Source organism: Myotis brandtii, unplaced genomic scaffold (genome assembly GCF_000412655.1).
Source record: "Myotis brandtii unplaced genomic scaffold, ASM41265v1 scaffold381, whole genome shotgun sequence".
Taxonomy (NCBI): Eukaryota; Metazoa; Chordata; class Mammalia; order Chiroptera; family Vespertilionidae; genus Myotis; species Myotis brandtii.
The window spans coordinates 403344-417841 of NW_005364633.1; the positions used below are offsets into that span (position 1 = coordinate 403344).

Genomic DNA, 14498 nt, shown 5'->3' on the forward strand with positions numbered 1-14498 from the left:
GACGCTAGTTAAAGAGAAAGTAGGAAGAGGCCGAGACACAAAGGCACAGTATTTGATGGAGGCATTTTCTTTCTCTTTTCCTCCTGGAGGTTGGCTCACGAAGAACCCCCAAAGTTTGCCATCAGGTTGCCTGGAGTAATGTTTTCCCATGTTTCATGTGTGTGGGAGAGAGATCTTTTGATAGGGGCAGAAATAGAATACTGGGGGCCGGCTATAATTGTAAGAAATATTAATCATACCCTGTTATTTGTTCTGATTAAAGAAGGCACATTCTAACCTGGCTGGGAGGTGCACATGGGACCTGGGAGCTCACCTGGAAATGTGGCCCCTCCTGTCCATCTGGGAGCTGCCTATGATCATGGAAAGATTAACAACCTTGTTGCAGAAACCAGAGCTGCCAGCCCTTTGAAAGCCCCCAGCCCTTTGCACATCTCCAGCTCCCATTACCTGTGAACTGCCCATTTGGCATTCCCTTTTGCCTACTTCCCCATGTAATCTTTGTCCTTCTACCCAATATAAGCAGCTGGCTTATAGTGGGGGGCAGAGCAGATTTTTATGGATGATCTGCTACTCTCCAATACTGCTGGCAGGATTGGAATAAACGCGCATATGATTCAACCCTGTCTCTGCTTAATTGGCTCAAGTAGCAACAGGCAGCAGGGACCCACTGATTGTCCAGTTACACTTTCACTACATCCGCAGGTAGATTCTCCAGCAACAAGCACGCCCTGCACCCTTCTCTGGGCCAGCCTGTGGCCGTGAGAGAAGCAGGCCTGCTATCCTGGCCCTTATGTACCTTACAGTCCAGGCGGGGAGAAACGGTCACATAGGATTATTCATTCGCTTGAAAGGAAAGAACAGGTGATAGAATTTTAACGGGGAAACACATCTGAAGAGGTGACATTTAAGCTGAGACCTGAAGAGTACGATCTGGCCAGCAGCAAAAAGGTTAGATGAGGGTTTCAGGCAAAGGGACAGCATGTGCAGAAGCAGTGACAGTCCCCAATTACATTCAGAAGGGCCTCTTCGGCAGCAGTGTGGCTCTGAGCAGTGCGGTCAGAAGCTATTTTTGCACAGCATTTTACATAACATTTATAGAGTATCAACTGTGCATATTAAATGAGTTGGGGTTGATGCCTATTAGATAGGAGATAAAGCCCCCAAATCTCCCCTTGTGCTCCTACCATGTAGGAGCCATGAGGCAGCTCTGCCCATCTGAAGACCTGGGGAGACTGGCTGACGCTGTAGCCAAGACTTTACTAGTAGGCAGAGCCGAGGAGGCCTTGTGGGAAGGCTATGAATTTTTAACATTACCCTTACTGCAATGGGAAGCCATCAAGCTGGGGAGTAGTAACAAGATCTGACTTACAGCTTAAGAAGATCACCTGGGTTTCCTAATAGAAGCGGACTGCAAGGGACAGGAAGCTGACATGTTTGAGATCCTGGGCCTGTCCCTGAATAACACGCACACACTACTCATTTAATTCTCACCACAGTCCCCCAAAGAGGGTGCTACTGTTTGCTTTACAAGTGAAGAAACAGAGTCCCTTTGAGAAGCAAGGTAAGGGTGCACTTTGTTTTATTATTGTGCAGTTCATGCATGGGGCAAACTATACACCCAATAAAATTACAGTGATTGTTTTACCGTAACGTTCTGTAGGTGGGTGATTGTCATATTCAGAATGCAGTGACCATGCAAGGGTTAATATGTGTTTTTGCAGCAAGAAAGTGCCTGACCCTGGCTGCTGATCTGAGAGAGAATGAATACAGCCATGTTTGATTGAAGCTATTATAGCATTTTGCTCTTAAAACCTCTCTTATCATTGTTAAATGTGCGAAAGACCTCTTTTCACTGTTTTGATCTTTTTGTCAGGTTGTTTTCCAGGAAGTGGTTGCTAGGAGTGAAAGAGTTATTATTTAGAGATAAGTGGAGCCTAGATATCCCATTCCCTTAAAAAGTACACCCCCCTCCCAAATAAAAGCCTACAGTAATTGACTTGAAAATTATTTTCGTGACACTGGTTGTACCAGTCCACCTGCTTTCTATTTACACTGTGGTTATCTCCTTCTGCTAATGGCTCTCTAAAAGCACACACTAAGGTTTGCACCATTATACTGTCCTGGAGACTGTCAGAGGAGTCCGACTGTAGAGCTCTTTAGAGCCAACAGCTGCTTCCAAAGGCAGCGAGCATGTGCGTGCTGAGCGGCTACTGAGCCCCCTGCCGTGGGTCTGAGTGCCAGCTGGCCAGTGTATGAATTACCTGCAAACATGGTTGCCTTATATTCTGATAATGTCTGCCCCTGGGGAAAACCCCACTGAGACTCACATTATTCCAACCAGATTACAGTGACATTGTTCCACACACTGGGACAAGTTCCCACCCAGGCTCTGAGGTTCTTGGCTGTATATATCCCATTGCCCCTTCTCGCACCATCCCTTAACAGTATCTTTAATTATTAATCTAAAGGTGCATGTGCCCTTTATTGCTCTTGCAAAACGCCATATGCTAGGCGTTTATAGCTTTTGTCTAGTCACTGGACTTACAACAATCTTTCACCTGTTTGATATTTATAGTGTGTCACCTTGAAAGTAATGCCCATAGTATCTGTTGGAAAAACAATAGACATGAGAATTCATCAGCAAATGTCAACTAATCTCCAGACAAAAGCCACAACTGCATGTAACCCGTGCTCAGAATCACACTTGGGACTCAGACAACACCTTTGAGGTTACTTAGTTCAAGCTTCCATTTTAGAGGCGGGGAAACTGAGGCACTGACAGGTCAAGACACTTGCCCGGGTCAACCTGCTAGGGCAACGGCTGCCAACTGGTGGTCCATGAGGTCCAAAAGGTTGGCGACCACTGTGCTAGGGGATGGCCAGCCTGGAGCTGGAACTCCAGTTGCCTGACTCTCAGTTCAGAAAGCCTGTAGAGATCTATATACATTATTAAACTTTTTTAAAAATGTATTTTTATTGATTTCAGAGAGGAAGGAAGAGGGAGAGATAGATAGAAACATCAATGATGAGAGAGAATCTTTGATCGGATGCCTCCTGCACAGTCCCCCCTGCTCCACACTGGTGATCAAACTCACAACCTGGGCAATGTGCCCTGACTGGAAATTGAACTATGACCTCCTGGTTCATAGGTCGATGCTCAACCACTGAGCCATGCCAGCCAGGCTACATTCTTAAACTTTAAGTAAACAAATTTAGTCTTCAGAAATGGACTTAAAATTTATTTATTCGATTTCTCACTGTGCAGGGACTTGATTTTCCTCTCAACATCTGTGCAGACTCTAGAAAGTTACACACTTAAGGCACTTACCTTGGCCTACTTACTGAGAAAAAAACTACAATTATGAAGAGACAAAGTTTATCTCCATCTTTGTTCCACATCCCCTTGTCTTCTGTTGGTATTTCTCTCAGTGTTCAGGTATCTTAAAATATGTATTCCAACCGGTTCATAGACCCTTGACCTTACATGTTTCCAATTTAGGACAACCCCTCATGTCTAGACCTTTTCCTACCTCATTTCCTCCTCTGCCTACATAAGCTTACCTCTACAGAATCTACAAACTCTTAGCTCCTCCTCTCACGGAGGGTGTTAGCAAAGCTCAGGTGCTAATCAACACCAACATTCTTTTTTTGCCTATCATGAGATGTCAAGTTTTTACTATTTCAGTCACATTCTTGGATTAAAATAATATTTCTAGAAACCTCTGTTAAAATACAATGTTAGCTGGGAGGGAAAAATCCACGAAGGAAAGAAAAAATCCATGAAGGCAGTACTGTGTGAAGGTAGTACAACCTACTGGAATTAAAATCTAAACCTGTCTCTCTCTAAATTGCAAGCATTTTCTTTCGTATCATGCCTCTTGCAGTAAAAATGTAATGACGGCTAGTGTTCAATACCAACGATAGCTAATATAGACTAAGCTACAGATGTCTCTGGATACTTTTTTCTACCTGGAACACAAAGGTCAGTGACTTTGTGACTGTAAGATTAAATAAAGCTTCGATTATGAAGACATCTTTTTCTTGACTTAAATTACATTGGTCAATTTAGAGTTAGTTGTGAAATAAGAACAGCTAGTCAGAAATGGCATTCAATCGAAAAAGCATAAAATGTGTTTACTTGAATTCATGAATTCAAATATTTTGGCAACACACTTTTAGGTAAGTAGTCATTTTATAAACTGACCTTTATATATGCTGCCAATAGGACTGGCTTCTCAATGATCTTCCTCCTACCTTCCTCTCATATTAGGTGGATCAATCAGAAGAGAATAAAGTCCCCAGATCACAGAAGTTTAAACTGACAAGGTTTCTCTCTCTAAACTTTTATACTCTGGTAGACAAAGCAGCCAACAGCTTTAAGCGTTAACAGTTATAGGGGCATAGGAAAGGAGAGATTGGAAAATTCTGCATTGGCCTGTTAAGTTTATAATCACATTCCCCTGGCCAAAGCAAGTTGCCTGGATCCATCCAACTTCAAGGGAGTACGGATATGCAATCCTACACAGTAAGAGACTGGAAATATTTAGTGGAGAGTACTAATAAGACTATACCAGATTATTTGTAGTTCCCTGAACCTACCATTTAACTTCACTCCTTTTTGTTCTTGAAAGAATGCCCTGGTCAATCTATACACTTGGGTTTTTACCTACCAAATGCCACCTCCTTTCTAGAATATTCCATAATCCCCATCAATAGAATTCATTTCTATATCATATTTACCCATAAAAATACATATATGTGTAAGGTTTATAGCATCCAGAATACTGTATTTAATTAGGAGTTTATCTATCTGTGTTTTTTCTAGCTCCTCAAAGCAAAACACCATGTTTTTTTAATCTATGTAATCTCCTTGGTGGTTGGCACAGGTAGACAGTCACTAAAAACAAGGGGTCCATACAGCCCTTTTGCAATTTGATTTTTAAAATTTCCTCCTCTTTCTGAAATATAATAAAGAATAAATTTACTCAAGATTCAAAAAGTGTCGGAAAGGTTCATTTGTTCTTATATATTTCTTTTATTTTATATGTTACATTAAACAGCCTCAATTATGTGATTGAAAAATGATGTTACTCAAAATGATGGTAGATATGTTGAAAGTTAAAAATACTAAATCCTCAAAAAACAAACAAACAAACAAACAAAAAACCCCACTAAAGCCTCCTGTCTAGTTAGAAGACAGAGGCACACAGAGTACTGCAATAAATGAAGATATTACCAAAAGAACCCTGATACAGAGAGAAAGGACCCCTTAACTCTGCCTGGACAGGCCAGGGAAGACTTCTCAGAAGAAATGACATTTGAGCTGAATTCTTAGGAAAGAGGAAGTATATCCAGATGAAAATGGAAAGGGACAATGGTAGGGGTAAAAGACATAAAGTCAAATACTTGGTACTTTTGAGGCAAGTTACTAAAATGCTGGACAGATTACTTAACATTTCTGTGTCAATTTTCACACCTGCAAAATGAGATTGTACCTACTTGCCCATCTTCAATGGCTGTTATGAGGGTAACAGCTGTTACCAGGGTAAAAGGGCTGTTACATAAGAAATTGCAGAGCACCATGAAGATGTAAGGTGGGGACCTGGAAAGGTCAGTGGGATTTGATAAGTAGAGAAAGGGGCTTAGGACATATACGGTGATAAGAATGGCATAAGCAAAAACTCCCAGGAGGAAAGTTGGTTAGGTAAAGGAAAACTGATCATTTTGGCAAGAATGAAGAATAGCAAGTTAAAGTCCAAACATTAATCAATCAGGCACAAGCACAGAAGTCTAGTTTAACACAAGGGCAAAGCTGGTTGTCTTAATATGGCTCAATATTATTTTTGTTGGGAGAGAAGGGAAGCAAATCTAGAATGAAATGAAAATGATTCTGAGTCCAAACTGAAGGTTAGGTGCTGGCTTCTTATGCTCTCCGTATCTCCAACTCCATCATTTTATTTTAAATAATGCGAGTCATATCATGTGTATATAGGTTAAAACATAGATATATAATTCAGTAGGGTTAAAAAATGAGAGCGGAAGTAGATGTCATAAATTGTTCTCAGGGCAAAGAGAAACACAGACACTATAGGAGACAGAATCTCCTACAGTGTGATTTTGAATCAGTCAGAATGTCTTAACAGAAACCCAGATTCAAAGTGATTCAAGTAATAAAGAAATGTATCACATGTAACAAAGGGGAGCAGGCATCTGAGCTGGTTGAGTAAGTAGCTCATGAATGTCATTGAGATTACAGATTCCATCTCTCCTTGTCCTGGGTGTGTTGGTTTGCTGGGAGACTAGCTCCTCTCCTGGTAGCAAGGTAGCTGCAGCAGTTTCAAGGGAAATGGGATGTGCATGGCTGGGACTACAGATCTGGAGTAGAATCTGTCAGGGAAAAAACCTCATCATCTGACTGCTCAGAGCAGTTAAATTATTCTTGCAGATAGTTTGTATATAGTGTTTTAAAAAATTTAATGAGCTGCTTATGTTTAAAAATCAGTCATATAATTTTATTTTTTTTAAATCATATTTCTTAATTGGATTATCTTTAAGAATCCAAAGAATCCAAAGGTCTGGTAACTGTGCCTGTATGCCACTTAGCTAAAATGCGCCGGAATGGATTAGACGGAGCATTACAATTCTGACTTATCGGAGCTTCATCTTTATCTAAAATAGTACAACCTGTTCTTTACTCAGCTTGCCAATGGAGCCTCTCATTAGGGACATTACTCCCAGAGATTTTATGACCCTTGTGGCATTTTTACATCCATAAACATGTCTACTGTAGGCATTTGTACAATGGTTCAAAAGAAATGAGGGTAAAGGCCACATTTAGCTTGAGGGTGTATCATTGCCAACTTTATTATTAATTAGCTGTGTGACCTTATCTACACTAATAAAAGAGAAAGATGCAAATTGACTGTACCTGTGTGACACCCACCAGCCAACCAGGAGTGAGTATGCAAATCTTTGTTGGGTTAATTTGCATACGCAGGCACTGAGCAGCCGGGGGCGTGACGCAGGCATTCTGCACCACCCCAGCTTCTCTGGGCTTCTGGGCAGCGTGGGAAGGTGGAAAGGCGGCTCCAGCTGGAGCGAAGGTGGTGCTGGCAGCCAGAGGAAGGAAGGCCCATTCTTTTCTTTTTTTAAAATTTTTGTGCATATTTTTTATTTTTTTAAATATATTTTTATTGATTTCAGAGAAGAAGAAAGAGGGAGAGAGAGATAGAAACATCCATGATGAGAGAGAATCATGAATTGGCTGCCTCCTGCAAGTCCCCCACTGGGGATCATCCCCACAACCCAGGCATGTGCCCTTGACCGGAATCGAACCTGGGACCTTTCAGTTCACAGGCCGACGCTCTATCCACTGAGCCAAACTGGCTAGGGCAGAAGGCCCATTCTTGCACGAATCTTCGTGCATCAGGCCTCTAGTTAATTTATAATTTCTATAGCCATAAAGTTTAGCAATTGATACCATCCCTAACAGCAATATTACAAAGATAAATAGCTTCTTTTTTTTTAATCCTCACCTAAGGATATTTTTTCCATTGCTTTTTAGAGAGTGGAAGGGAGGGAGGCAGGAGAGAGGGGGAGAGAGGGAGGGAGAGAGAGGGAGAAGGAAGAAGAGAGAAACATCCATGTCTTACATTGGCTCATTGACTGGTTGCCTCCTGCACAAGGCCCGACTGGGGGCGAAGAGTGAACCTGCAACCCAGGTACATGCCCTTGATCAGGAATCAAACTCAAGACCCTTTGGTATGTGGGCTGATGCTTTACCACTGAGCCACACTGGCCAGGGCATAAATAGCTGTTTAACTTCAAAGGAAGAAAGGATATACATATAAATCCTCACTCGAGGATATGTTTTTATTTATTTTTGAGAGAGAGAGAGAGGCATCAATGTGAGAGAGAAACATTGATTGGTTGCCTCCCCCCATGCACCTTGACTGGGGATTGAAACAACCTAGGTATGTGCCCTGACTGGGAATTGAACCTGTAACCCTTTGGTGCATGGGTTGACACTCCAACCAACTGAGCAACCAAGCCAGGCCTGGAAGCATGTATTTTATTTATTTATTTATTTATTTATTTATTTATTTATTTTTTGAGAGAAACATTGATCAGCTGCCTCCTACACGCCCCCTACTGGGGATGTGCCCGCAACCAAGGTATATGCCCTTGACTGGAATCGAACCTGGGACCCTTGAGTCCGCAGGCCAACGCTCTGTCCACTGAGCCAAACCAGCTAGGGCTGGAAGCATGTATTTTATACTCATACTTGTTTAATGAAAGAATTACTTACATATTTATGTTTATAAATATAGCGAAGAACCAAATAATTTTTTCTATAAGTTTCATTTAAATATTAGTCATTCTTACCTTTTGTAAAGTCTTTAGCTCAAGGATAGTGTCTGTTGGTTGCACTCTTGAAATATATTTCTAGGGTAGCTATATTGCTTACTGGTTTTATCAACCAGCATTGATTAGGAAAAATTAAATAAAGTTTAAAAGGAACCTTAAAAATTGAATATTGTATTTGTAATATTTTCTACACTTATAATTGTTAGGGAAAAATAATGGCTTTCAACATAATAAAATTTCTTCAAACAGAGAAAAAGAGAGAATATAAAGAACATCCATAATCAACTACCCAGGTGCCATATTGCTTCAGATTTTTTTTTTAAATCAATCATTACAGATGAAGCTCTCTGTGTACATGTATGTCTTCCATTCGGCATTGTATATACACAGAGATAATAACCAAACACTGAATTTGATGTTTATCATTCCTTTGCACATTTGAAACTTTTAAACCAAATGTGTATAAATCTATAAATATATTGTTTTGCATGTTTTACCATTTTATAATCATGGTATCATACTATACACATCAATATTTAACTTTTCTTTCTCCTCAACGGTGTTTTTGAGACTTATCTACTTTAATACATGATACTGGGGATCATTGATTTTAAATAATTTATGTTATCCCACTATATGGAAGTATCACATTATTTTATTCTATTCTCCTACTCCATTTAGGCTGTTTCTACTATCTGGGGTGCATACGAATAAAATTCTGCCTTACAACACACCACATGGTGTTGTTGCTGTGAGATGCAGCTCTATCATGAATCATGAGTCAACATTTCTGTTGTGGAGCTGCTGTTGCGACTTATAACTGGACAGAGGGAATCACATGCTGACTGTAAATGTCAGATGCTTGAAAAGTAAAGACAGAGTTTGAAGGAATCCAAGCTATATAGAGGATGAATATTGATTCCCCTTTTCCCCAGAACATCAAAACACATTACTGTGGACTTGGATGCTTTTTCTCAGATGTCTGAGTTTAGCTCTATAAATAATGGTTTCAGTGGAGTTTAGTAATTGGCTCCTGCATTGGTAATATGATCTTACCTTTGGATGAACATAAACAGGCAAAAGTCCAGGCTCATTTTTCTTTTTCAGGGTTTAAAAATGTGACCAATGCCAGATGTTGAACCAACATTAGATTTCACAGCATAAAGCCAACACAGCATAACTGGTTTAGAGCTCATACTTCAAACAATTGCTAATTCCCCCAATTAAAATGTCCAAATATGTATGGCATGCTGAAATAGCAATCCAACATCTCTTACCTAACCTTTGGTTTTAATTGATCCTGAAAGAGGTCTACTCTGACTGTTCTCTCATTGGTATTAAGTTTCAACCGCTCTGGAGGTCTACTGCCTATCTTTCCGAGTTCTCTTTGTAATCCACACTAGTCTCAGGGCTCCTAAGTCTTCTTCACTGAGTTGGATGATTTACTGGTCAAGGTAAGTCAAGTCATTTGATGGTAATAACCCCCAAGTTAAAATGACTTACAGTCAGGTGTCTCTCTCTTCATGCTGTCAGTCGCAGTTATCTTCAGCTTTGTGCCATCATCCTGGGACCCAGCTGAAGGACATCCTCTTTGTGAGACATGCTGTTCTTGCTGCAAAAGAAAAATATGACAGAACCAAGCAATTACTCTTAAAGTTTACGCTCAGCAGTGGTATATATATCACTTTCTTCCTCATTTCGTTGAACAAATGAAGACATAAGGCCAACCCTGCCATTCAACAAGGTGGGGAGGTAAAATCCTACCAGTGGGAGGGACAAAATTATTTGGGAACAGTAATACAATCTACCACAGAGGCTGTTTTCATTCTCAGACAGGTATGGTTTTGACTTTGGGATTATTTATAAAATAAAAAAATTTTAAAGTTTTGCTAATATACAAGTAAGACTTTCTTATCTCTGGGACGGGTGTTAGTTCAATTTAATGCTATGAATTTACAAGAAAAAACAACAAGCCCTAGCCAGTTTAGCTCAGTAGATAGAGCGTCGGCCTGAGGACTGAAGGGTCCCAGATTTGATTCCTGCCAAGGGCACATGCCCCGGTTGTGGGCTCAACCCCCAGTAGGGGGTGTGCAGGAGGCAGCCGATCCATGATTCTCTCTCATCATTAATGCTTCTAACTCTCTCTCCCTCTCCCTTCCTCTCTGAAATCAATAAAGAATATATTAAAAAACACAAAAGCAGTCCTAACTGGTTTGGCTCAGTGGATAGAGCGTCGGCCTGCGGACTGAAGGGTCCCAGGTTCGATTCCAGTCAAGGGCATGTACCTTGGTTGTGGGCACATCCTCAGTAGGGGGCGTGCAGGAGGCAGCTGAATTGATGTTTCTCTCTCATCAATGTTTCTAACTCTCTATCCCTCTCCCTTTCTCTCTGTAAAAAATCAATAAAATATATTTTTTAAAAAAAACACAAAAGCAAAAACACCACATCTAGAATTAAAATCACTTTGAAAAAAATCAATAAATATCTGGAGGCTCTATGCATATAATTTTGATCTACGTATAAACAATATTAACATAAACTGAGCTAATTGAAATATTTACTATATCACTCTGAATGAAGGAAAAATAACTGATTTCCACCCCACTCCCATTCCAGCTATTATGGGATCCCTCAAAAAGAATTTCATGTATTTTATTTAAAATTTTTTAAAATTAATTTCAGAAAGTAAGGGAGAAGGAGAGATAGAAAAATCAATGATGAAAGAATCATTGATGGGCTGCCTCCTGCACACCCCATACTGGGGATCAAGCCCACAACCTGGGCATATGCCCTGACCAGGAATCAAACCGTGACCTCCTGGTTCAGAGGTCGATACTCAACCACTGAGCCACGTCGGCTGGGCATAGTTAGTATTTTAAATGAGAACATTCAAATAGTTTCTTCAAATTTGATAAAAATTTCTCTCACCATTTTTGTGTAATGTCACAAGGAACAGAGGTTTAATTTATATAGGTAGCAAATGAAAAAATTTTTTAGATTTAATGGTATATGACATATGTATTGAGGCCAGTTTTTTGTTGTTTGATTTTCGCTCGCAGTTCTTCTTTCTTTAGTATTTTTTAAAAGTTATTTGTCAATAGCTGGTACCTGGGGCACTGAGCCCAGCTTTGCTTAATCTGACTGCTTTTGCAGTAGTCTGTATTTCAAGATACTTTGGAAATTCTTTCTAAAAATGAATTAAATAATCTCATTTTGGGAAGCTAGCTTCTTTTTAAATAGTATTTTATGATTAGAGTTTTTAAAACAATTCCCAGTTTGGCTTTTCAGTAATAGACCTGACAACGAATCACATTGCACAACAAAATGTATTCACTCAGAGAATAATGAGAGTAATTATTATCATTACTATTAATTATTATTGCTATTAATAATTACTATTATAGCTAACAGTGCTACTGCCATTGTTCTAAGTGCTTTACATGTGTTGATTCATTTCATCTTCACAAGAATCCATGAGATAAGATACCAATATTATCCCCATTTTACAGAAGAGGGACTTAAAATACTTATTTTAATGCAAATCTAAATTCAGCTTTGGAAAAATAAGTCATGTCTGGCAGGGTTTATCAGTGAGGCTAGGAAGTTGGCCAATTAAAGCAGGAAACCAACAGAAGAAAGGGAAGTAGTAGCAGAAGCTTGTGTAGAGGTTTCCTGAACCTTACTCTCTTCTTTAAATAGAAGAATTTCAAACAAATAAAAAACCTTAGGCAATTCTTATAAGCTGTTAGTCAAAAGAGAATTGTTTTCTATTTAGCTCTAGGTCAACAAATAGCCTTTTAGTTGTTATGAAGGGCAAGATCTGGGTCTTACGTATAGGTTACATTATGATCCTGAGACATTAGCCATTTTTTAATCTTCAAAAGAACAGAGAAACTCAGGAACTGTGCTTTTAGTGAGAACAGACACAAAGTGGGTGCATTCCAACCTCTCCTGTGACGGTGGACTGCCTTCCCAGTGGCTGTGAGACCACACCCATTGTAGGCTAGCGGCACTTCGCCTAGCAGCAAAGAGGAAGTCTGAGAGTAAGTAGCTCTGAGGACCCAGCCACTTGCTAGTCTGGAGAGGCACTTTGTATTTGTAGCAATCTTGGTGGGCCATTGCACGTGTAAAAACGTTTTTATAGGGCTGTATTTTGTTTTATATGATATGATTGAGGAGGTGAATAATTAACCTCATGGAAATAATAATTAACTGCAATTCATAGTTCCAAAGTTGTACTTGATTAAAAGACAATTAGTAAAGATTAAAAAAAACACTGTATAAATGAATAGATGAATAAAAGAATCAAATGAAAGCACTGAGTCACATTCTTATTCTATTTATGGTCATTTCAATTTGCTGTCTCTAACTTTTTCATTGGTCTTCTCAGAGGGGTTGAATTTCATCAGACTCTTCAGTTTTTCATAATGTTAGGAGTAATGTCTATTCTCACCAGTTTATCCTTGAAAGGAGGAACTCTAGAAAATAATCTATTATAAGGTTTGCTTTTCATGTTTAAGTATACTATAAAGTATTTAAACCTTTAATCATTGGAAAGAATTTGCATAGAAAAATTAGAGAAACTAAGAAAAAAGAACAGGGAGGAAAATAATAACTGGATTTGTCAGTAACCTGAATGTGGTTGAAAGGAAGGCACCCACGAAACGGATTAAACAAAGTTATACCTAAAAGATGGGAGAAAACTCAGGTTTATGTCATTGATAAATCAGACAGGAGAGGTTAGGCAGAGGTAGTATTTATCGTTCTTACAAAATTTGGTGTTCCTTTTCATGAGTATGTTATTACTTTGATTCCTGTCAAATTTTAGTGACAGGTAACATGAAGTAGTAATAAAAGGCCTCTAAATAAATTGCAATTGCCTTAACATTTTCTTTTTTAAATGTGATTAAGTGCTTTACACAATAGCTCTTTCCACGTTCTTCTGGTTAAGGAGCAGATAGAGCCCTGGCCGGTTTTGCTATGTGGTTAGAGGTCAGACCCCCAGAGTGAAGGGGGTGAGGTAACTCGATCCCACCCGGATGGGGGTGCTTACAGGAGGCAACCACATGGATGTTTCTCTCTGTGTCTCTCCCTCCCTTCCACCCTCTCTAAAAAGAGAAAAAGAAAAAAAATCAATGGAAAAAAATATCCTCGCCCAGCCGGGGTGGCTCAGCAGCGATTGAGCGCTGACCTATGAACCAGGAGGTCACAGGTGGATTCCGGGTTGGGGCACATGCCCAGGTTGCAGGCTCCATCCCCGGCGTGGGGCGTGCAGGAGTCAGAGGATCCATGATCCTCTCTCATCATTGATGCTTCTATGTCTCTCTTCCTCTCTGAAATCAATAAAAATATATTTAAAAATATGTACATATCCTCAGGTGAGGATTAACAACAGCAACAAAAAAAAAGAGCAGATAGAACTTAAACATGGCAAGACGGTGGCATGCCACAGGTGACACACCCTGTAGGGACAGCCAGCTCTCCTAATTAAGAATCTGCTGCAATAGCATAAGACTCATTAGCTTTCTACGGTAAACCTGGTGATCAGTTCATGACGCGCCTGACACACACCCTTCCTGTTTCGTAAAAAATCACCCACTAACCTTTTGGGGGAAATCTATGCATTTAAACCTACTTGTTCCAATAAACCATCTTTGGCCCTGGCCGGGTGGTTCAGTGGGTAGAGCGTCAGCCTGCGGACTGAAGGGTCCCCGGTCGGGTCGAATGGGGTCAAGGGCACAGACCCGGGTTGCGGGCTCCATCCCCAGTGGGGGGCGCGCAGGAGGCAGCCGATCCACGATGCTCTCTCATCACTGAGGTTTCTCTCTCCCTCTTCCTCTCCCTTCCTGAGATCAATAAAAAAATATTAAAAAGTCCATCTTTAAAAAAAAAGTCTAAAAATACATGTTTTAGAGCGTTGAGCAGAGTGACTGCAGGCTCAGAGGGACACTCAGGGGTCACGAACCCGAACTCGCGGGCTCCCATTGGGAAGGGACGAGGCGGCTTTTAACACAGAAAAGCATCTTTCTCTCGAGCTGCTGCCCATTAATGCTTTTTGGAGATACGGGTGCACATTTTTTTTTTTTTAAAGGCATTTGGGACCCGGAGAGCAGCCGCCTTCTGGGACTGCC

General features: G+C 40.3%; 1 long non-coding RNA gene across 1 annotated transcript in view; it reads right to left on the reverse strand.

Annotated features, from left to right (window-relative positions):
- LOC106727167 overlaps positions 1 to 13597 on the reverse strand; it is a 22921-nt gene extending 9324 nt beyond the window's left edge. The window contains exons 1-2 of the long non-coding RNA XR_001363327.1: positions 13559 to 13597; positions 9871 to 9979 (exon numbers count right to left, since the gene is read on the reverse strand). This is a non-coding gene — a long non-coding RNA (uncharacterized LOC106727167). The remainder of the gene's footprint in view (positions 1 to 9870; positions 9980 to 13558) is intronic.
- Positions 13598 to 14498: the final 901 nt, after the last annotated feature.